At 45.4% G+C, this 25,000-nt stretch overlaps 1 protein-coding gene across 1 annotated transcript in view; it reads right to left on the bottom strand.

Moving 5' to 3' along the window:
• fat3a (FAT atypical cadherin 3a) overlaps positions 1–23,232 on the bottom strand; it is a gene marked incomplete at its 3' end in the record, with an annotated part of 148,917 nt that extends 125,685 nt beyond the window's left edge. The window contains exon 1 of the mRNA XM_083695427.1: positions 23,157–23,232. The remainder of the gene's footprint in view (positions 1–23,156) is intronic.
• Positions 23,233–25,000: the final 1,768 nt, after the last annotated feature.

Raw genomic sequence — 25,000 nt, 5'->3', positions numbered from 1 at the left:
TGCAGAGTATTTCTTATATACCTTGCAGAGTATTTCTCATGCTGCAGTGGGGGGACAGTGCAGGCTGAATGGTTACCCAGTATGCACTTGGGCAACATTGGAATTTCTGTAGGATGAACGTTCACGTTCCAACCTGAGAGAACTGACACACTGGTGAGACTAAGCTCCTGTTTCTGTCTGAGTAATTACCTGAGACACACACACGCACACACGCATGCACACTCACGCACACATACACACACACACACACACAGCTGTTTCTTTGTGGATAATTGAGCAGGCACATCTGGATGGGAACTTTTACTGCAGGAGAAAAATGCTGCTGTTGTTTTTTTCCTCCGCCTCCTCCTCTCTGAGATGCCCGAAGATATGGGTTGAATCTAGGTATTATTCTGAGACAATCGTGTGTGTGTGTGTGTGTGTGTGTGTGTGTGGCTGGTGTGCGTGTGTGCGTGCATGCGTTCCTTGAGTTATCATTGTTTACATCCCATCTTTCACTAGTTTTGCTATTTTCCATGGATCAAGTTACCCAAAACATGACAGGATGAAATGATGGGAACACATCCAAAACACATCTCCTTAACCACAAACACATCGGCAGTTCAATCACCACAAAAAATATGAGCACAACCAAACTGTCATAATTGCCTCATCCGTAATCTTAGACATGATCACAGCGCCTTTACCTTCTCAACCACAAACCCAACAAACAGCCCAATATAAACATACCGTACCACCAAATACCATTCTTACTGTTTAGCCTAGATGCAATGCAATTGTACACCTCAGCATGCAGCAGGCGTTTGGACAGGAATTGATAAGTGATGATGAGTTTTGTAAACAGCAAATACTTATCAGCCTCAACAGCAGCCGAGCTGGCATCCGATACTGGCTTTCTGGGATACTTTTTCTTTCTTTCTCCTGCTCTTAAATCTCTTTAGATTGCTCAAGAGATTGAATCTCCCACACAGGGAGCAGGCATATCTGCAGCTACAGTAGCTGGTGTGTGTGTGTGTGTGCGTGTATGTGAAGACATTAAGGGCGCTTAAAAAATATATGTTTTTAGGAAGGCGAAGAGAAGAGCAGTCTTCATGGTAGGGCATAGGAAAGTCTGCTTGCTCACAGATTAAGCTTGTGTTATTAGCATTGCCTGAGGATGACGGCCCTACTGCGAGCCAGCATGCCCATACAGCATATATTTGTTTCATACACTAAGGATTACTTCACATGCCGGCAAAGGAAGGAGGGGAACTCAGAGAAAAAAAAACAAAGGAGAAAGATGCATTGCTTCAAGCCATTAAGAGCAGGATTGTGTGGGAATCTATGGTAATTTCCCTCTCAAAAATGCATCTTCGTCTTGCTGGAGAGGCACGGTGAGGACACTGAAAGGAAAACGTGCCAAAGAGTGTCTGCAGGGTAGAGTGGAGGAGGAGTGATGGGAGTCATGGCCAAATTCCCAAAGGCCCTGGTTGACAAGTATGCTACTTAAAACTGAATCTGGTTAGCTTAAATTCTGATGGTTTGCATAAATGAAGCAAAACTACTGTAGCATCATATTACGACTAGCAAAAGGAACATGACTGGCAAAGAGGTTGTCACACAGCCTGGTTGCCAACTAGGCCTAGACCCAGGCTAATAAAACAATCTAGTTAGCAAACTAACCTGGTAAGCAAAGAACAACCACTATTGTTAGCAAACACCCCATACAGTTAAAACTCTGATTAGCAGTCATTCAGGTTACACTGTAGGCAGTGAAAGCCAGAGCCAGACCAATTTCATTCTATGAACCACCTCTTCACATGCCCGTAAAGGAGGGGTAATCTGGTGAGATGTCCCCCTCATCTCCTTCAGAGAACTGGGGTTACATACCAAAACCCAAAGTCCTCTTTCAGTCGACTGGGTTTGACATCTCACTGTGGGACATTTGCACAGTGCCCCAATTGCCAAAACCCGTACAGAAAACTTGGACAAGTACATGGAAATGTACCTTGTTCACCTTACTCAGTTCCAAGGATCGCCAAGGATCATATGTGCCAAAGAAAGTGCAGTGACATCCAGGTGGTAGAATCTAACAAAAGTGTTATGGGAAGCCTAATGTAACTGGCTGCAGCACAAATCTCTGAAACAGAGATGCCCTTGAACAAAGCCCAAGACGTACCAATTCCTCTAGTGAAATGTGCAGACTCCCAAAGGGGGCTACATGCTTTTAGAACTGTACACCTACACCAACTGTGAGATGGCGCTGTTTGGATAGAGCCCTACCCTGTAAGAGGTTGGGGAAACACGCAAATAGTTGATCAAACCCTCTGAATGCCACAGATCTGTCTTTGTAAATGCGTAGTGCATGCAGTGGGCAGAGAGTGTTCAGACCCCTATCCTCCGGAGAAGAAGTGGCAGGGGATGGAAGGAAAACTGTTCTTTAGCAGTTAACGACTACTGTACATCATAGAAATGACTCCAGGAATGAAGGTGGCGTTAGGATTATCCTAACCCTTGTCCCCAGGGGCAAACTGAGTGAATGAGGGATGAACCGAGAGTGCATGGAGGTCGCTACCGTGCTTGACCGTGGTCAAGCAGAGGAACAAAGCCAAAGCGGGCCAGGTGGCCTGGAGACCGGCGCTCCCTTCACAAAATGATGGACAAGGGGGTATGCCCCTATAGTAGTTTTTACGAACAGTTACCTTATCCAACACTGCACAAAACCAGGTGGAGGGCCTGCAGACTGTAGTCAGTACCCTTTGTACATTGTAGGAATCAGGGGGCAGACTACGCACATGCGACACTGCTCCATATGGAGCATCAGGGTCCCCACCCATTTCGCGGGGGGAACAGGGGGTACCTGCAGCGGCATCTCCCTTGCCATGACAATGGTGGTGGAGAGGGGCCAAGGACACTGAACCAATGATAGGCAATCTGGAAAGCCACGCATACACATGTGTGGATGGGGGCTCGCCTGCAATATATATATCGACCCAGAAAACGAAAATATAGAGAAACAAACTGGTATGGAGATAGCCCTGTCAACAACCACCCACCTCACCAAGGTAGCTGACGAATCGGACCATGCACAGGGTAGTAGCGAAGACTGGAGATTATCACCAGGTTAGTGGAAATCCCCTGAAAATGGCTGGGTCAATAGTGTGACTTGTATGCTAGCAAGCTCTAAATGCACGCAAACGAGCCAGTAGGAACATGTGTCACATGTCGATGCACTATCTGACACACAAACTCAAGTTGAACCTGAAAGGAACTACGAGAGAAAGTAGCCAGGTAGTAGTTTATAGTAATTACCTAGTATGAGTTTAATACTAGCCAACCACTCTGTTTTTGCAAACTAATAGCAAACTAATAATAATAATAATAGCTAACTAACTAATAATTTTCCAAACTAATAGCAGTGAAGTGGGGGGAGCAGGCTATTGGTTTTGTACCATCGACTAACTAGTCAAGCAATGCTGCAACCAAGTATTACACCCACCAGCTAGCAACAAAACTCATGTGGCACCCGAAGGGCGCGGGCAAAAGCAGCTAGGCTAGTGATTATCTCTTGTTGGCAAACCAAACTAGAGAGAACTTTGCTCGGTAAGAGTGAAGTCTGAATCAGGCAGGATTCCTGTGAGGAAGAATAAGCAACCTAACGCCCTGGCAAAAGCTGTTCCAGTGGAAGAGTTAAGCTTGGTAGCTAGGTTTTATCGCAACACTGTAGAAAGGCTTGCAAATAAGCGCGTGAAGATTGAAAAGAATGAAATGGATGCGCATTGAGGTAGCCTTTGTAGGCTGGGCTGGGACGGGGTCAGCAATGCAAACACTCCTGGGTTTCAGCAAATAGAGTACGCAGAGGTGCATATCCCATAGTGAGATGTCGAACCAAGTCGACTGAAAGAGAACCCAGGTGATGCCCCACAACCCATCCAGCCCATTTTTCACAGTGGAGTTCCTCTCCAATCAGAGTCACTTTCCCTTGACAGTGTTTGCCTCTGTGGTGTTTTACATCGTGTCTGAACATTAGAGCTGCACAGAACACTGAACTGCAATTAATCCGCCACTCCAGCGTGCAATGTGGGAAGAAATGGGCCATGGCAGCCCACCGGCAAGATTTCTGTATCCTCCTCCTTCCTTGTACTGCTCCCTCTCTCTCTGTCCTATTTCCCTTCTCTTATCTCCCTTTTCCTTCCTCCCCCTCTTCTACTTTTGCTCTCTCACCCTGTGCTCATCTTTCCAGTCTCTCTCACCTCTCTCTTTCTCTCCCTCCTTTGCAGCTCCCTCCCTCCTCTCCAAGAGTGCATGCTAAATTACACCCGGAGCAGGGCTCAGGGCAGAGAGGCAGACAGGTCTAAAACTCATTAGTTCCAGCGTTGAGCATTTTATAATCCGTCACAAACAAACACCCAAACATCCAAGATTAATGGAGTTCATTCAGTGAGAAAAAGACTGGGGAAGATTTAAGGCAACTGCACTATTCTCACACACACTTTCCTAGTGCCATTGAGCTACCCTGAGGACGGACACACACACACACACACACACACACACACACACACACACACACACACACACACACTTCCCTTCAGCACAACAAGCATGGGAGGGGCTAACAAACTGACCGTTATTTTACACCCCTCTTTCCCTTTCTTTCTCTCACTCCATGATTCTTTGTCTATCCCATCTATGTTTTCCCTCTCTAGAACGCAACAGTGTTTCTTTCTCTGGGGGGGCTGAAGTGTGTGGTCATGAACAGGGTTTCCCTTGCAGCCAGTCACAGCCTGGGCTCTCTTAAGGCCAGGGCTTTACATTGGCAGCCCCATGCAGCCTTTGCCAATCAGGAGGGCCCATCTCTGCCAAAGCCTAACTGGAAAGCACCCCACCCGCCCTGAGGTGCCCTACACCAGGGCTCTCACACCCAGCAGTACTGGCTTTTTTAGAGATTGGTGCTGGATTGATAAAGATTGGTGCTTGAGGAGTTGAGTCAAGGACATGAGAAAATGGAAGACACCCATGTTGTAGTCTAAACCCTGATTTGTCAGTGTTTTATATGGTATTTGCACACTGTGAGGTTGATGTAACACTGAAATTGTGAAAAGTATGATGACCGTAGTAGTATGACAGCATAGTATGACAGACATTTTAAAAGTGTGCCTTAAATTACAGCTTGTTTTGCGTGGGTGTGATTTTGGCCCCCCATACAACGTTATGCAGAAATCTGATTTTAATACACCAATGACAACCTAGTACAACTCAATCAAACAAACCAAAAATATAACGTCCCTCCCATTTTAGCCAGCACTAGCAGTGTGCACAGTTACAGCTCCAGGCAGGTACAGATAACAGCCGTGACTAGAAGTAGATGAAACCGGCCATTTAAAATGTTGTGGTAAAATGCTGCAAGACTGTACAGAATACAACAGTAGGAAAATAATGTAGTTTAAGGTAAGCATTGAAATTAGGAAAAAACTTATATATCAATGAAAGAACAATTCACGAGATTAAAAATGCACCATCACGCCGACACCAGCTGAGCGTGCATTTCAATGGCAGGCAGAGGCAAGGGGAAATAATGATTACAAATATTTAGTGCCTTTTTAGATACCTAGGGATGTTTGGAAATTAAAATTAGAACGATTACATGGCCTGTTTAAACAAAGTTATGTTTTTTTTTGGGGGGGGGGGTTTACATCTTGCAGTGTGCCACTGATTCTCCAAGATGGCCTCAGAAACAGAATGCATTGACCAGCTGCTTTAATGCAGGTTAAGTCCCAACTCCCATGCCCAGGATGGCATCTCAGTTTCCCTGAGAAGACCCAAGCGAGAGGCCACTCTACTGGCTTACAGATGATTGACATGAGGCAGGTGGAGATACCGGAGAACAACAGAGTCGCTACACTAGCATGGAGCTTTAGCTAACACAAGACTAGGCTAAGACTTGGATAACTATGACATTGTTGTTGTAGCCATCTTAAAAAAAAACTATGGTGACACTTACATTACACCAAAAAATGTTATACCAGATATGATGCAAAAACAAGAAACCAGCATGTTTGTGGTCTCAACACAAGTCCAATTGTCTCATTGGGCTAAGAAGAACAACACACCTCAGGGTAGACCTACACATCAGGGACTAGAATAATGAGATTTTCCATAGCTCCATTTCAACAGTCACATTCTGGGCCAGATGGTGGTTCCATGCTTCAATCACATGGTGCTGACATGACTGGAAGGGTCTCTATTTGAATAGACTAATATACACAACTTATGTAAACTATAGTAGGGCTATTCTCAATGTCTTTAAGGCTGTTTGCCATGTTTACTTGTAATAGATGATGCATTGTATGAACAAAACCTTTGTAATGGTAGAATGGCAAACAGAGCAGCTTCTGTATCTTGCCTTAATGTGTATCCCTGCAAATTAGGCCCACCTCAAACTAAAACTATGACATGGTAATGGAAGCGAGGTAAAAAAATAAATAAACTATTTATTTATTAAAAAAATAATAATAATAATAAAAAAAAAATATATATATATATATATATATATATATATATATATATATATATATATATATATATATATATATATATATATATATATATCCTCTGTGGCTCAGTTGATAGAGCATGGCGCTAATAACGCTTAGGTTGTCGGTTTGATTCCTGCTGGGACCATATATACTGAAATGTATTTCAATGTAAGTCGCTTTGGATAAAAGTGTCAGATATATGGCATATATATCTATCATATCCAGTTACTCTAGGATTCAAGAGAGAAAATAAAGTTTATATAGGTTATAAAGTCCATATCATTATATAAAATATGAGAAACAAACCCATATTATTGCTAATGCTTTACAGTAAGCTCCATATTATAAATACCAGTGGTTATAAAGCCTGTATAATGATGTGAATAGCGCAAAAAATTATATATGAATAAGAGCAGAGTAGCTAAAGCAGTTCTTCTTCTCCAGTTTTAGTATGCACATCCACTCCCCTGGCTGTGTGATGGAAGCAGAGTGCGTTGATTCAGATCAAAGCATGCTGCTGAGCTCAATCCAGTCACTTATTCACAACTCCAGAGTATGCATTTTAATGCCTTTTACACCCCAGGTCTCTGCTTAATAAAAGACAGGATTTTTTTGCTCGTCTTTATTTTGAGCCCAGTGTGGTTTCCCTATGCAAGGTGGAACTCATGTTCTAGTCAATCTATATATCTATATAGATCTATATATCTATATAGTAGCTCGATCCTACTTTGGGGATTCTCCATTCCAGTCCTCCCTTTTGTTTAGATATACCATCACAGCTGCTCTCTTCCTACTGATAGGAGTTAGGCGACTCTGGCTGCAGTGGTTATGTAACAAAAGAAGGGGACATCTTGAGACACCCACAGACGAAGAATAGGCGCTTTGGTCGATGAAGGCCCATTTGACACATGACAGACAGGTGTTGCCAGCTGCACGCTGGCAGATGTCCATGCCGCATAGCTTAGCTCTACCCCACACCCACCCAACACACATACTCAGACACTATGCACACCCACCCCAGCCCCCTCTCAGGATTGTTCACACTGCATACCTCACACAACCCTCAAAGACCCCACTGACACCCACCCCTACATCACCATTCCACCCACTGCCATGGTCAATGTCCACACCACGTATCAAAACATACCCACACCCACACATGCACGCAAACACAAAAACTGTTCTTCACCCCAAGAGACCAAGAGAGGAGGATGAACTCCCTAAACTGCAGTAAAAACTGCTTCTTTTTTAGTTGCTGAAAACATTCTGACTGACTAATAAGGGAGAGTCACCTTATCAGCTTCTCCTTGTGTAAACCAGGGAAAGCTGCTGAATAGCCTTATTGACTCAACTAGGTAAGGTGACCTTCATCCAGAAACCAACACACCCTCAATCGTCCACTTTATACTGACACCACACTGGACTGTGCTGCCTAAAAAACGATTCCTCTCACTCTCCTCACTTTTAGAGTTTTCAATCCGTTTGGCCCTTCAGTCACGGTTCTGTATAATTCATGGGCCCCAGTGCTAATGCATTCATGTTTCGTGACTCCTGAGTCCTCTCTGCAACGGCTTTACTGAGCATTCTAAACAGGGCCCTGCAATGTCTGCCATGTTCCCCTACTCCGCAGGGAAACTCAGTTAGCTAAGTGGCTAGTTAAACATCCACGACATGAGGAGTGATGGAATTACTACTATAGACAACTGTGTTCTGCAAACTAGTACAGTGATTGATTTCTGATGAGATTGGAGATGTCAAAGGCATTCATACTATATGCAGTGACAAACACTCATGCAGATACAGCAGTATCTCACAAAACCATACCAAAAACCATAAACTACACACAAAACCATACACACTGTGTAGAAACACAGAAAGACACTCTCCTACACACACTGAAACCAGAAAGTAATAGCTCCCCGCCCCCAACACACACACACACACATACACACACACACACACACACACACACACAAAATCTCATTCAGCGAGGGCCTAGATCAGACGAGTGGGGAGGTGAGAGGTCGCAAGAGGCTGGTTCTTATCACACACCGACCGGGCCTGGCCTCGCTCTGACGGAAAGTGCTCTAGAATGGATTGGAAATGGGAGATTCTGTGAAAGGGAGACCAAAATGCAGGCCGTTGGCTGTTTGACACAATTTGAGGGCAATTTTTCATGTTTCTGAAATATCTAATTTATATGCTCACCCAACTCTAGTGCCTGGCCTAATCTGTCACAGATCAGCGCCAAATCAACGGTAGTTTCTCTTTCTTTTAAACACGGCCTACAAGGCATCCATCTGTCCAATCGCAATCTAGGTGTCTTGATGTGTTGATACACTGGCTCTGCTTGAGTGCAGACTCTGGCTGGTTCAAGATGAGCTTCTCATTAACACAGGGAGGGGGTTGACAGGGAAAGTGAGAAAAAAAAGTAAATTAATGTAGTGCGAGAGAGAAAAGATGGGGGTAGAGAGAGAGAGAGAGAGAGAGAGAGCGATAGGGTCTCAATGTCACCTCAGTTCCCATATCCACCATTTTGTAGACTTTACCTTGTAAACAAATTTGATTCCACAATAACCCTGCTAAGAAATAGCCAATTTAGCCAATTCCTCTCTCCAACTCCTCCCTACTTCTGAGACCCCAGTGGATCCTCTATCCTTGCTCCACCACAGGCTGAGGCTTAACCCAGCCGAGGCTCACTCCCCTTGGGCTAGAATCAGACATGACAGGTTCCCCACGATAGCTCAGCTACATCCCCCTCCGGGGTATTCTCATTCCCACCTCACACTGCAAATCAGATGCCTCAATAAAATCAAACAAGCACTCTTCCACTGGCCAACGCTCTAAAGCCCCTTCTATGAGATCTGGGTTATAAGAGACAGTTAGTGGGCGCCATGCAATGACAATGAGGCATAGCACTGAGGCAATCAAGCTGGAACTAGGCTAATGCAGCGCCCTGTGCTGTACAACACACACACAATTTAAGCACTGATATGAGGGGGATCAGAGTGGATCAGTGTGTGTGTGTGTGTGTGTGTGTGTGTGTGTGTGTGTGTGTGTAAAAGAGAGAGTATGTGAAACTAAGAAGGGACATATGAAGGTAAAGATGATGGGATTAGGTGAATAGGTAGTGTCCATACCTAGTGACGTAGTAAGAGGAACATTCAGCTACATTAGAAATATTCAAGGGAAACACCAAACAGAATATCAATGGGACATGACAGGCAGAGAGAGGAGCTATGAGTGAATAAGAAGAGGGGTGGATCTCCTCTTTGCAGTGTTCTGCAGCTGACTGCTGGTTGCCCAGAGCCGGCCCTAGGTAACCGGGGCCTGTGTGCTTGAGCGGGGCAGTGAAATGTTAATGAGGGCAGTGGGATGTGAACAAATAGCTTTGAGCCTAATGAATACATGCAGAGAGAGAGAAAGAGGGAGAGCAGAAGGGCTGGGGATGGGGGGATGAGGAGGGGAGGGGGTAAAAAGAGGGACACTAGGGGTCAAACGCTCTTAAACCCAAATGCAAATGGTTAAGCCGATGGATGACCCAATGGCTAGAACATCATGGTGTGTGTGAATGTGTGTGTGTGTACGGGTGCGTGCGTGCGTGCCGCTCCCTGAGGGTGACTCGTCCGTTCCTTGTTTGCGGAGTCGCACCTCTATTCCATGACCGAGTCATCACAGGTCAAAGGTTGCACACACTGTAGCTGTTACAACAATTTGAATCAACAGCTCACCAACAGTCTTCCTTTTGATGCTGCTCACTCAAATGTACTGATTCCTCCTCTGACAAAAGAGAAGGAGAGAAAGGTTTAAAAAGAGAGAAAAAGGGAAATACTTCAACAGAGAGAGGTGATGGAATAAAAACTGAGCTTTAGCTTGAAAGTCTTTCTGCAAGAGCTGAGGTATAACTGTAACACTGGAGCCTTCAGAACTAAGGTTTTCATGAAAATGTGTTATTACTAGGGTGTAGATCAAAATGTCCATGCTATGTGAAAGGCCGATCCTAACACAAAGTCATTATTGTGCTATTATTTTTTGCTTTCTGTCAGCTATTACACGTGGCTTTATGAAGCTCAAATGGCTTCAAGAAGTAAAGCTAAGCTATTTTGTCAAATGTGTTATCCCAACTGAAAGCTATTATTCTATGGAAGCTAGGGCAGCTCATCAGAACACCAATGTGTTCTGTATTTATGTATGTTATGTATCTATGTGTTTACCTCCCCCATTTTACCCTTCATGTGCCAGTGTGCCAAAAATGTTCATTGTATGAAAACTTAATAATAATAATAATAATAATAATGCATTTTATTTGGAGGCGCCTTTCAGGTCACCCAAGGTCACCTTACAGAAAAGAAGCAAAAGCAAGAGCATGACATCAATCATTTAAAAACAAAACAAACAACACATCAAGACAAAAACAAGTGAAGTGCAGAGTGTCCAATTTATGGGTAGTATGCCAGTTTGAAAAGGTGGGTTTTGAGTTGGGACTTGAATGTTGTGATGGAGTCTGACTGTCTTATGTGTGGGGGGAGAGAATTCCAAAGCTTGGGTGCTGAGCAGCTGAAGGCTCGGGCACCCATGGTGCTGAGGCGTGACGTGGGGATGGTTAGCAGTCCAGCAGAGGTTGAGCGAAGGGAGCGGGAGGGAGTGTATTCATGGAGGAGGTCACGGAGGTAAGTGGGGGCTAGATTGTGCAGGGATTTGTAGGTGAGGAGAAGGTTTTTGTACTGGATGCGGTAATGTACCGGGAGCCAGTGAAGTTGGATGAGGACAGGGGTGATGTGGTCAGATGATTTAGTGCGGGTGATGATCCGGGCGGCCGAGTTCTGAATGATCTGCAGTCTGTTGATGAGTTTGGTGGGGAGTCCGGTAAGGAGGGCATTACAGTAGTCGATGCGTGGTATGACAAGTGAGTTGACCAGGATTTCAGTGCTGGATTGGGTCAGTGATGGACGGAGTCTGGAGATGTTGCGGAGGTGGAAGAATGCAGTCCGGGTGATGTTCTGAATGTGGGAAGTAAATGACAAGGTGTTGTCCAAGATGACGCCGAGGCTCTTGACTTGGGGGGAGAAGGGTACGGGGAATCCATCGATGATGATGGGTGGAGCTGGGGTGTGTTGTGATTTGGTGAGGGTGGATTTGGAGCCGATGAGCAGTACCTCAGTTTTGTCGCCGTTAAGTTTCAGGAAGTTCCTGTTCATCCAGCTCCGGATGTCTTCCAGGCAGGTGATGAGGGAAGTGGGAGGGATGGCGGCAGTGGGTTTGGAGGAGATGTAGACCTGTGTGTCATCAGCGTAGCAGTGAAAATGGACCCCATGGTGACGGAGGAGTGTGCCCAGGGGGAGGAGGTAAATGGTGAACAGGAGTGGACCCAAGACTGACCCCTGGGGGACACCCAGTGAAACACCCGAACACCCAGACTTGTGGTTGCTTAGTTGAACGAATTGTTGGCGGTCAGTGAGGTATGACGTGAACCAGGACAGTGCAGCACCAGTGATCCCAATGCCAGCCAGGCGGTCCAGGAGCAGAGGGTGGGAGATGGTATCGAAAGCTGCGCTGAGATCGAGGAGGATGAGAATGGTGAGTAGTCCGGAGTCAGCTGCACGGAGGAGGTCGTTGGTGATTTTGACTAGGGCTGTTTCAGTGCTATGTTTTGGACGGAAGCCAGATTGGAAGGGGTCGTGGAGATTGTTTGTGTCAAGGTGGGACTGTAGTTGTGCGGCGACCGCCCTTTCAAGTGTTTTGGAGATGAAGGGGAGGTTGGAGATGGGCCGATAATGGTTGAGGTCGGCTGGGTCAGCACCAGGTTTTTTCAGGATGGGTGTAATGGCAGCCAGTTTGAGAGTGGGGGGTACAGTACCCGTAGAGAGGGATGAGTTAATTATGTTGGTGATCATGGGGGAGATGGACGGCAGACATGCTTTGACAAGGGAGGTGGGAAGAGGGTCGAGCTGACAGGTGGTGGTTTTGGCTTTGTGGATGAGTTCTGTGACGGTGTGTTCTGATACTGGGGTGAAGTCAGAGAGGGGGCTGATGAAAGGTTGGCCAGTGGTGATCATCCAGGGCGGATCGTTTGAGATGCAAGATGAGGCCAGTTGTTGGTGAATAGTGTTGATCTTAGAGCTGAAGAAGTCCAGAAAGGCAGTGCACTGATTGGTGGAAATGTCTGGAGGGAGGGTTTTAGGAGGCTGAAGTAAGTGACTTACTGTTGAGAAGAGGACTCTGTTGTTACCTGAACCAGTGTTGATGAGGTTGGAATAGTATGAGGATTTGGCAGTGGTGAGGGCATTCTTGTAGTGATGGAGGTGGTCTGAGTACATTTGGCTGTGTACAGTGAGTCCAGTCTTTTTGTATTTGTATGAAAATGTAGTAGACAATAAAGTTATCTTAATCATAAGGCTTCTCTGAAATATCACCTTCTCTGAAATATCTAAGCAACAGCAACATCCAAAATGGAACCAACTGCTTGTTATGACCTTAATAGCTGTCTATGTCCTACATCCTTTACCAGAAAAGATACCCCCACAGCCTTTCATTTCTGTATCCCTTCAACTGGGATTACAGTTAGGCCTAACAGCCCTTTCTTTCGGTGACTCATACCTATAGCCCGAAGATTGGCCTACCGGAGAGTGTGCTTTTCTCTCCCATTTCACTTTTACTTTACTATCCACACCTCCGCTCTCTCCACCTCTCCCCCACTCCCCTCCTATGCACTTTCTTGAATCTTTGAGTAATGTCCAGAGGAGATATCAGATAAGTGGGTAGGTATCTGCTTGCAGGTTGCTGTGTATGTGTGTGCGTGCGTGTGTGCATGCGTGCGTGTGTGTGAGTGAGGGGGGGGGTGACATGTTGAGGGGAATTGAGCGTGTTCAACTGAGAATGTGTGGGTGTGCAGTGAAGGATGCAGGAGAATCCAGGTCCTTTCAAAAATAGACTGTAGCTTCCACGTTTGTCTTAAAATGTTACATTCAAACCACTGATTTACAACACACAAGCCTTTACATTTACATTTATGGCATTTAGCAGACGCCTTTATCCAAATACATTTGTTTAAGTAAGTGAATCATCTATCCATCAGTCATCATAAGATAAAGTAATCAATGCTCGGACCAGGGGCCATAGGCAGTCACAATGCTAGAAGAAGGATTATTATTATTATTTTATTTTTTTTTATTAATAGGAGAGAAACTTGTACAGGGGAGTAGTGGGGGTGAAGAGGTCTTTAGGAGGGACCGTAAAGATGTAGCCTGAAGAGATGGGTCTTCAATCTACGGTGGAAGATTGGTAGTGGCTCTGCAGTCATGACAGCAGTGGGAAGCTCATTCCACCAGCGGGGAGCTAGGACAGTGAAAAGCCGTGACCGAGTAGTGCGGCTGCTGCATCCACATAGAGGCGGCGGTGCCTGTAGATTCTCTACTGTGATGGAGAATTCCCATCAACATGTTACAAACTGGTACTGTTAATGGTACCAGTACTGTTAACACTATTTTTGGAAGATCAATCGCTGTTTGCATAAACAGTACAAAAAAAAGAATACAATGTTTTGCAAATCATTGTCTAATGTATCATTTTAGCCCCATGCTAGTTCAGATCCAGATCTATGGTTAGGGAATTGCTAGTTGGAGTCAATCAATGTTAGTGCAGTGCAAGTACCAATCAATCACCGTTTCACAATCACAGTTGTAGTGATAGATAGTGATCATTGCAAAGTGTGACCTTTGGATCTGCATCGTTAACACATTGCTACATTAGCCACGTCACAATTAGCTCCTCGATCGTCACACTATCACAGCTGGCAAAGTGCTCACAGGTCATAAAGTCCAAATGGTTAGCATTGTGCTAGTTTAATCCCTAGATGAATTATGGTAACTTAAGCCAGGATTATTTATGATCCATCAAGGTAAGCACCTAGATGAGAACCCATCGCTAATCACAGTGTTTATCTAGCGATACCTAAATTGGGCTTTCCTACAAAGCCATTGAAGACAACCCAAAAACCAAAGGAGTAAATCGAGTGGTGAGAAAGGTTCTCAGTCATTTCTCATCACAGAGAGAGTGTGTGTGTGTGTGTGCGTCCTGTCCGGGGCTTGCAGACACAGAAAGAGAGGTGTGCGCAGAGGGAGAGTGGAGTGAGGGGTAATTACCACTATCAGAGCGAACAACGCCACAGTCACATCTCTCACAACCCTCTGGGGGCTGATTAGAGCTGCGCTCTGGGCTCAGCAGGTCCTTCCTGCCTACCAACACACACACACACACACACACACACACACACACACACCACTGTGTCTTCTTTCTAAAGTGATTCATCGCACCTTTAGTGATAGGTGGACCAGGAGCAAGCCCCATGATGCTACTCTATCTGCAAAGAGTGGTGAATGTAGAGGGAAGTGGAGAGGGAGGATATTACGGCAGGGAAGAAGGACAAAACACAGGTAGGCAAAATGGGAGGAATATTAAGAGACGAGGAGAGGGAAATGGCAGAGGGAGAATGAGAGAGAGAGAGAGAGATAAGGAGAGGTGCACAGAGAATAAAGAGCTAAAAGAGGACAAGGACACAGAAGACATAGCGAGTTGAGACAGAGAAACAAGAGGATGCAGGGGATGAGAAAATTCAAAGTGAAGTGATGCTGAATACAGAAGATTGGGGTAAAGCAAAACAGACAGGTTGCAGAGGGAACAGGACAGGGTTTGTGACAAGAGCTGTGAAAATGTGAGTAGCTCCCTACCCCAGAGGGCCGTGCCTGTACCAGACAATGTTTACCCTCTCACTAAACACAGGCATGTGTGTGACCCAGACTGGTAGACAAACTGGACAGACAGTGAGAGAAAGAGAGAGTGAGAGAGGGATGAGTAGAAGGGGACGAATAAAGAAAGGGAAATGTAGGGAGAGTATGGTGACAGAAAGCGACAGAAGGAGGGAGAGAAAAAAAAACAGAGGGTGATAGGAGGGGGAAGAGAGAGAGAGAGAGAGTGTGCCAGCATGCCCAAATAACCATGGAAATGCCCATGTACCAGGCTGAATGAGTCTGGCCCCATGTCCCTCTATTCTCTGCTCCTCTGGGTTTTCCTTATCCTGCTCACTTACCTCACAATAACAACACACACCTCTAGCACATACACACACACATACACATCTAGCATACACACACACACACACACTAGTGTTGAACAATATACCGGTTCTACAAAAGTATCACGATACCCTGTTTTGAAAACAGTTCTAAGAAAATTTAGAACAGTTTTTGTTTATTTTTACCATAAATGCCTGACGCAGTGTTTAATTTGAGCTGTGCAGAATATTATAAGTGTAATTTGTCTATATGCTCACGGGGGCGGGGGGAGTGCGCTCTGGCATGTGCTCTGCATGCATAGTGGGTGTGCGTGGCTGGGAAAGACAACCGCACACACAGCGTTGACAACAGGAGTTCAAATCATGACAGGTCAGCGAAGAGGTCTACTAGCTAAGGTGGGTAGACACACCTCCAGCTCACTCACACTGAGCACAGGGTCCCCCCAGGGCTGTGTCCTTAGTCCCCTCCTCTACTCCCTGTACACCCACGACTGTGTGGCTAAGTCCAGCGAAAACTCCATCATCAAGTTTGCGGACGACACGGTCGTGGTGGGGCTGATCTCAGATAACAATGAGAAAGGCTACCTGGACGAGGTGGCGGACCTGTCACTCTGGTGTCAGGAGAACAGTCTCATCCTGAATGTCTCCAAGACAAAAGAGCTGATTGTGGACTTCAGGAGAGCACAACAACTAAGGGCCTACACACCGCTGGACATCGGAGGGACTGCTGTGGACAGGGTGAGCAGTTTTAAATACCTGGGAGTCCACATCTCAGAAGACCTGACCTGGACTACCCACATCAGTTCTCTGGTGGGAAAGGCAAGGCAGCGCCTGTTCCATCTCAGGCAACTGAGGAAATTCAGAGTCTCCCGGAGGATCCTTCAGTCCTTCTACTCTGGAGCTGTGGAGAGCATCCTGGCTGGCAACATCACCGTCTGGTACGGTAACAGCACGGCCCAGGACAGGCGAACTCTGCAAAGGGTGGTACGCCTGGCAGAAAAGACCATGGGAGCTCCAACCCCCCCTCTCCATGTCCTGTACACCAGGAGGTGTAGGACCAGAGCATACAGGATTATGAAGGACCCTCACCACCCGAAACATGGACTGTTCCAGCCACTGCCGTCAGGAAAACGCCTCCGCTGTCATGCAGCAAAAACAGAGAGGCTAAGACTGAGTTTCTTCCCCCATGCCATCAGAATTGTCAACGATGACCCCACCAGTGCCCCCCTCAAGTCACTCACACATGCACTGTCATTCTAACACATATGCACACACATAATCATCCATCTGCTATTTATATTGCTTACTGGCTATACTGTTCATATTGTTTATACTGTTTATACTGTCCATACTGTATATTTTTTAGTACTTCTATTTTTATTTTATTGTATTTTAAAACTTATTGTGTTGTTGCACTACTCTGTGGCACTGTCACTTTTGCATTTCACTGTATACTTGTATGCACGTGACAAATAAAGAAATCTATCTTGATCTCTTGATATGCTTACATACTTGATTCGATAACTTAACACGTTGAGGGATGGAAATTAAGTTCAGCATGCCCTCAAATATTCAGTTAAGCAAGCGAGTGAGTTTAGAAAAATAAATAAAGAGAGATCTCCACACAACACCTTGTTAGGCTAATCTCTCACTTTTTCTAGATGCATCTTTTTCTCTCTACCTTTATTCCTCTCTCATTCCTCTCTCCTCCCCTCTGCTTACACCTTCCCCTTCTTTTTCCTCACTCTCCCTCTCGCTTTCTCACCCTCTCTCTTTCTGATAAAGGTTTCAGATGTATCAAGGGATCACATCTCATCTGAGGACCTGACAGGACTTGCTGCCCCCACTACAATGACAGAGTGCTAAAGCCAGTTACTGTTCAAATAAGCAGAGGCATTCCACCACTGATGCTAAAGCTCCAGCTAACGCTAGTTGGCTTCTGTGTTTACAGAGTGCAGACTCCTAGAGCACCAGCCCACAGACAGACAGACACATCACACAGCAATACTAATATATTGTACCCACACATTCACGCAAATGTACAGACTCAAATTAGTGACAAGCACACATGCATACACTCTCAAGCACAAACTGATAGTAACACAAAGACAGATAGACAGACAAATAGACAGACAAACCGACCCAGCACACAGCACACTCAAAGGCACATGTAGGCTGAGCAATCTCTCCTCCAGAGGTTTGTTTGAGTATCCTGTTCTCTGCCCCCAGGGAACTACGAGAGGAATCACACACACAAAAAATAATTTCTCTCATCTCCCCCGTCCAGGAAAGAGAAAGCACGCGCACACAATCAATGCTTTTTTGATTTTCAAACTTCTACATAGAGGAAGTGGGGAGGCAGCAGAGCAGTGGCGCATTCCAGACAGTTTATAACTAAATTACCTTCCACACAGAAGCTCATCAAATGCCGCTCTAATGAGCTATCGATCCGAATACCACACTACATTTGAAATGAACTGTTTTCCTACTTCCGGGCGACAAGGTCTCTTGCTCTAAACAACAACATCTATCAAAAAATTAAATGACTCTCGCGGTTGGCGCAAGGCCGCGAAAAGAAACGGACCCAGACTTGGCTGATTGAGTAGTCGACTGACAAGCGGGTTCAGTTTGAAGAAAAGGAGCAGAAGTCAGAACTAGTCTAGCCGACACCGCATCATATCGCCAAACCATAAAACCCACCACACCACAGTTGGGGTCAGCAGCAGTACTGAGGCTCAACACTGTTCTAGGGCTCAACATCTAAATAATACTTCTTTGAGGAACAAAAATAAAAACCTTTATTTTAAAGCCTCAGTGAGCACACTGAGACTCTTAATAAGGAGTTACAGTCAGTATCAGAATGGGTGATTAACAATACTGGTCTTAAATGTATATAAAACCAAACGCGATGCATTTGGTTCAAACCATTCTCTCCGACCTAAACCTCAACTGGACTTATGCATAAAAGGCATGACCGTCGAGCAAGTTGAAAAAGCTGTACTATGAGTAGGCCTAACATTGGATGGTCAGTTATCATGGTGAAGTCATATTGACAAAGTTATTGTGAAGATGGGGAGAGGTATGTCTGTGTTTTTGACACAACACTCAACTCTACTAGTTGTTCAGCCTCTGATCTTGATTACTGTCCTGTAATATGGTCAGGTGCAGGACACAGAAGAAGCACTGCCTGGGCCACAGGTGCTCCAAGCAGTGAGCACAGTATTTCACTGCCACCAAAATAGATGTTGGGTTCTAGGTTAGTGTGCATGTTTGAGTGTGTGTGTGTGTGTGTGTCTATCAATCTGACTAATTTCTCTTTCCCATGCACTGTCCTCTTCCTCCTCCCTTATGGCTTTCGTGAAGATGTCTGAGGTGGTTCTATATTAAATTCTGGGGGAATTGACACCCCAAATGCCCAGCAGCTATATCTGTTACACAGCAGTCAAATCAATATGTTACCGACATTTGTGTTTCCAATCTCTCTGTCTCACAAAGACCCCTTGCTGCCATGATACTTTACAACAGGAAATGAATCTAACTAAATATGGACTCCTCTATTTGGTTTAACAGCAGAAAATTAATTGCTGTATTCAAATTCAAAGACCCTTCCTATAGACGCTCAGACAATCAGACAATGGAATAATTACCAGTAATCTCTTTGTCATGTTAAATCATGTCCACTGCAATTCATTTAGAGAGTGCCATTTATTCCCACAAAGAGTTCCTTTTTACTCCTTTCTCATTCACTCCACACACAACCTTCACATTATCTGCACAGGAGCGCGCACACACACACACACACACACACACACACACACACACACACACACACACACAAACCTATGCCGGAGTGAGCAGAAAACATCAATTAAACATCCTCATTCATTTTCCCCCAAGCCATTACGATTGCTGACACAAGTCATTACTGGTGAATAATTGTAGCTCTACTAATATAATTTAGGGATCATTATTTAACCAGCCCTGTCTTTGGAGATTGTAAGGTGCACTGCTTCTCTGTCCAAAAGTCAATTCCCTGCGGTTACTATTCCCAAACCAGCGCTCTCTGATTCTTAAATTAAACTCTGCGGTGAGAGCAGGCAGAGGGGATATGTTGCGCAGGCACACACACACACACACGCGCGCACACACACACGCACACACGCGCACACACACACACACACGCACACACACACGCACACGCACACACACACGCACACGCACACGCACACACACACACACACACGCACACACACACGCACACACACGCACACGATCATGTACTGCCCATATAATTACATAACCTACCGAAGGCTGAATGAGCAAACCAAACAAGCACCCTTCAATACACAACCATATCAACAAGAGTGATGGTGCTGCTAAAGGGGTTTTCAATTCTTTGATTAATAGTCATCCACCTGAACAGGAAAGTATTCCCTCATGGCCACACTTGCCTTGAAATTAACAGATATTAAGCACACAGACTAGGTTGTGAGTGTGACACCTCAGATTAGTGTTAGTTAGAGACCTGACCCAGTCAGATAATTGTCTGAATCCATCTGTGAAAAAGAACAGGAAGACAAGACCATTTGACCAACAATTCTAACTTCCTATCATTCCCTTTCTCTCTCTGGACCAAACACCAAATCACAACTGAACGACCTGGGTTTGGGGTACTGAACTCATTATAATCTAACTGAGCAAAGCTTTCTCCATCCTTCACTATCACCTATGAAAGATGCCCTTAAACACAGATCCCACTAGGCTAATCATAACTTTAAAAAAGGATCAGGAAACATATGACCCCTGAACCAGTGGTTATGAAGGGCAACTTCTATCTACTCCTAGAGAAATAAAATTGGGAAGGTGGATCAAGAGGAAAGAGAGAAAGGGGAAACCAAGAGAATGATAGTGGAGAGTTGAGGGGGAGGGGTGCAGTTGTGCAGAGATATGAAAAGAAAAGGCGCATAGCCAATGTATAGGCTAGATTAGGAGTTTGCTTTATGTAGAGCTGGGCAGGGGAGGAGGGAGAGGGAAGAGCGAGACAATAAGTTTGGGCATCTGGAGGGGCTCATAAGTTGACAAAACAGCATTCAAGTGCATTCCAGCAGTTACAGAGAACAATGGCACCACACACACACACATGTGCGCGCGCGCACACACACACACACACACACACACACAATAGCACAAATAGTGGGGACAAAACAGCCTCCCCCACTCCCCACTGAAGAGGGGAGAGAGAAGGCTGAGAGAGATCCCCCTCCTCACACACACAGAACAGAAGAGAGGGGGGACCCACAGTGTTGGCATTTGGCACGAACAGGCGCTCCACAGGCCCCCTGGAGACCCCAGAGATGAAGGAAAGAGAGGGACGGAAGAAGGGGGGTCTGCTCTGGAGGAGTAGAGAAAGAAAAAGGAGGGGAGGGGTGAAGCACCAAGCCTGTAGAATGAAGAACAGTGGAAAGGAGGGAAGGAGGGAGGGAGGGAGAGTTCTCCTCTGCATCTGGAGGTCAATACTAGCAGGCTGCTAGCCCACTGAACAGCCTGAGGCAGAGGTCACACTACTGCAGCACGAGGCAGAACACAGCACGGTGCTGCCTGGGCTCCAATCATCCTCCATTACTGGGGAAACAGGTGGAGGAACAAGAGTGGGAAGCAGCCCTGTGTAACGCAGCCCGACAGAGCAAGGCTACAGACAGCTGTTTGGCCACCTGCCCTGCCCCGGCTCGGATTGCAGCCGAAAGGTGAGATGCGTGTCCCTCTCTCAGAGTACAGCACAGAGTGTGATCAATAAGCAAACGCACATTGGTGCACACACAAAAGCAATTGCACCACACACACACTGGCACCACACACACACACACACACACACACACACACACACAAGCAACACACACATACACACAGTACTCTGTTGACACTCTTAGTTGAGACAAAATATGCACAATTTCCATGCCCCAGTGAATTTGGATCGTTTTCCCTGAAAACTGGGAATTAATAGATAATTAATGGATAATTGCGACTCCGCCCAACAACCCGTCGGCACATTTCTGCTGATAGCTAAACAAGTCTGTAATGACCAAAATCACACTTCAGGAAAAAATCCCTTCTACACGCTCTCGCACGCAGACGCAGGAGCGCGCGCGCCCACGCAGAAACACACATACACACACAGAAACACACACACAATACAGTGTCAGTGACTACACTATAATGTTCTTCATGCTCAACGCCCACGGGACACTCGGGACAGACAGACACACCTCGTCTGTCGTGCGTCTATTTGCGTACATCATGTCGATTACTGTGACACTTTGTCCATCAACCTGTTTCTGAAACAATTACATTGGAATAACCTACACCTCATACTAGGCTACAGGACAGGAATTTACTGTACAAAAATGATACCCAATATAGGGGTGTTGGGTTGGGCCAGTTTGAAGCTTGGAACAAGCTATATAATGATGAAGAATGATTTATTTTCCTACTGCCACATTCCAAGAGTCACAACAAGCAGCGCTTATATTTAGAGCCTGGCAACAATTATAGCCTACCACTTGATCCATTCGAACACTTCTTTACTGCAGCGCAAGGTTAATTTGTGTGCTGGGTTTTTGTGCGTGCCAAACCTTTCAAACATTTTTCTTTCTTCAAATGCGCCGAAAAGAACGTGAGTTATGTCGCCGGATAATAATTCGTCCTACTGAAGTGTCGCATAAGCAAATTAAAGCCCCATAAATGCCAATATGCAAAAACAGATAATAACAAATGTGTTATATGAAATATATACTGTATTAATAATAAAATGATAATGATTCTCCCAAAACAGCATGTTTGTATAGGAGATTTTGTCCTTGCGAGCCATCCCTTACTTGCAAAATGAATGTAGACGAAAAACGCACCTGCACCCATGTTATTGGCATAGTTCAGAAGGCTAAATTCATCATAGGACATGCCCAGATATATTCTCCGCTATTCTATCAATCCATGGCAGGGGAATGCCTTACCGATGTACCTCCTAACTTGATTCGGTTCCTACGACGCTGATGTAAGAATGATTGCCCGTCTTCGCAACGCCGACTGCTCACCCCGCAGCCTTGCTCTTTCCCCGATACCCGGAATATTGTCCCGTGCACTTAAAAATGGATTAGGCTACCTATTTACAAATAGGCTACAGTGAAAAGCAGCACAACAACTTTCCCTTTCACGCTGCATGAGGGAAACCTTCGGTCCACTGCCTGCACATTTGTCGAGCAGCCTGTCACAGGAATTTGAATCAACGAGCAATGGAACCAAATGCGAAAGAGCTAGAGGGCACTGATGAAAAGCGGTTGGTGTAGTGACTTATGTCTAGCAGATCTACTCTCTTGCTTCCATGATCACCAACTCATGCCGCCTTGTCTTAAAACCTACATTCGCAGCTCTTGAAATCCGTTTACCGCATTCCTAGCCCCCGCACCACTCACTCATCATCGGGTTCAATTAAAGAGACTAGCTCGGCTGCAATAGCGACTGACTGCAACCAACTTTCAGCATGAATTTCCTCTATGAAATACGAATACAAAACATACCCTTCCATGCTGTGGCACATCCGTGTTGGTGAAACTCTTTGCTACTTTGAATGAAGTATCCATAGAAGTTTAAATAAACGCTTGGGTCGGTCCAGTAGCGGTAGCCCGCGTTGCACTAGGCTCCACTCGGCAATGTGCTTGCTATCTGCTGTAGTGGTGCTGTAGCACTTGGGGGGAGCGGGGGGCGGGGCGGGAGGGGTGGGGGTGGGGGCTGGAGGCTGGGGGGTGGTGGGGCGGGGGGGGGGGGGGGGCGCAGTGCCGCGCGGGCACAGCGCAGCCTACCGGAGTGGGCTAGAGCCACCAGAAAATAAATCATTGCTCGACATGATAGGTATATACCAACGCACGCCCGCGCCCACAGAAAAGTAAAGTTTTTTTCAGTGAATTGATCATCACCCAGACAAAACATTTGGTCTCCCTACACTTACAGTAGCCTAGGCTACCTCATGAATTACATTATTTTGCTAGTGCTGTTTGTTTTACACCTAACCATCCACATTTCCGCAGCATGAAAGAGACCGCAGCATGAATGAGGGAAGAGACTCAATGAATCTAGAATTGACCTCAGGGTTAATAAAAGCGTTATCAGGTTTATAGCACTAACATTTAGCTCTCACCTATCAAGTCCTCTGACGTTAAAGGCACCCTATCAAGAAGGACTATTGTAACTGCATTTGAACAGAGGACATGCAAGTGGGGAGAGATGGTTTATAATGGTTTACATATTGTGGAAGCTAAGCTAAGACCCTGCCAATAATCGCATAATAGCTCAACATTATGGACACATAAAAGAAAATATGTCAATGCAACATGTTTATGTCCCTTGAATTGGAAGAAGCTGGAGACATCAATCCTACTGTAAGAGCTAACGAATAGAGTCACAGCTTCATTCCTAAACCTTCATTCACTGTCGGTGAACTCAAAACACACTGAAAGAAGCAATAAGTAGGTGGGTACTTGCAGCTGCCAAAACGTACTGACTGAAATAGCCCATTCATGTCTCTGCATGTTACATTTACAGGGGAAGCCAGCTCGTATTCTCACCATTAAAACAGCAAATATGGGCATTTTTTGCCTATGATGAGGTTGGCGAAAATATTTTTCTCATGTTTGTTCTTGTAAACTGGAGAACCGTACGTCAGTGTAAATAAATGGAAGAGGATGGAAATGTGTTCAACTAATATGACATGTTTAGACCAGTCTCTGAAAGACAAAAACTCAAGGCAAGCAGTTATTTGGCCCTCGCCAGCATTTCCAAACACCCATTGCAGAGGCCAGGTTCAACATACTGTGAGGTAGTCTTTCAGCTGGCTATTATAGACTAATTGCTATTGACCTTAAACAGGAGACTTAACCTCAAATATGTCTAAATAAATAATAGACTTTAAATTCTTCTATTCACAACAAGCAACTGACCTGAGAGTCCCTAATTATATCAAATATCTTAAGCCACATCAGGCTATTGACTGCTGCTGTGCTTGACACTCTCTTAAGATCCTCATTAAAACATCTGGTCGCCTATAATACCTACATAAGGTTAATTTCCACATCCAATGTTTAAGAACCCGTTTGAAGGTCTCCAAGATTTTCTTAACAAGCCTATCACGACTACAGAGCAGAGAGTTTTTGATCCAGTGGTCAGGAAATAAGAGGGGCCTATTTTCACGTGATGTGAGGGTTTATCTTGAGAATGAGATTGTGAGAGCATTTCCCTGCGGTGACTACTAGTGTTAGGATTTTGCATCTTTGGGAAGTTTAAATAGTCCTGAGCCTTGTCTCACTGTTCCCTCAGTGACAAGAGGACAGCCGAGATGTGACATGATTGTTTTTTATTACTATTATCC

The sequence above is a fragment of the Argentina silus genome, assembly GCF_951799395.1.
Source record: "Argentina silus genome assembly, chromosome: X".
In the NCBI taxonomy this organism is placed as follows: domain Eukaryota; kingdom Metazoa; phylum Chordata; class Actinopteri; order Argentiniformes; family Argentinidae; genus Argentina; species Argentina silus.
This window is presented reverse-complemented; position numbering and strand designations above follow the sequence as displayed.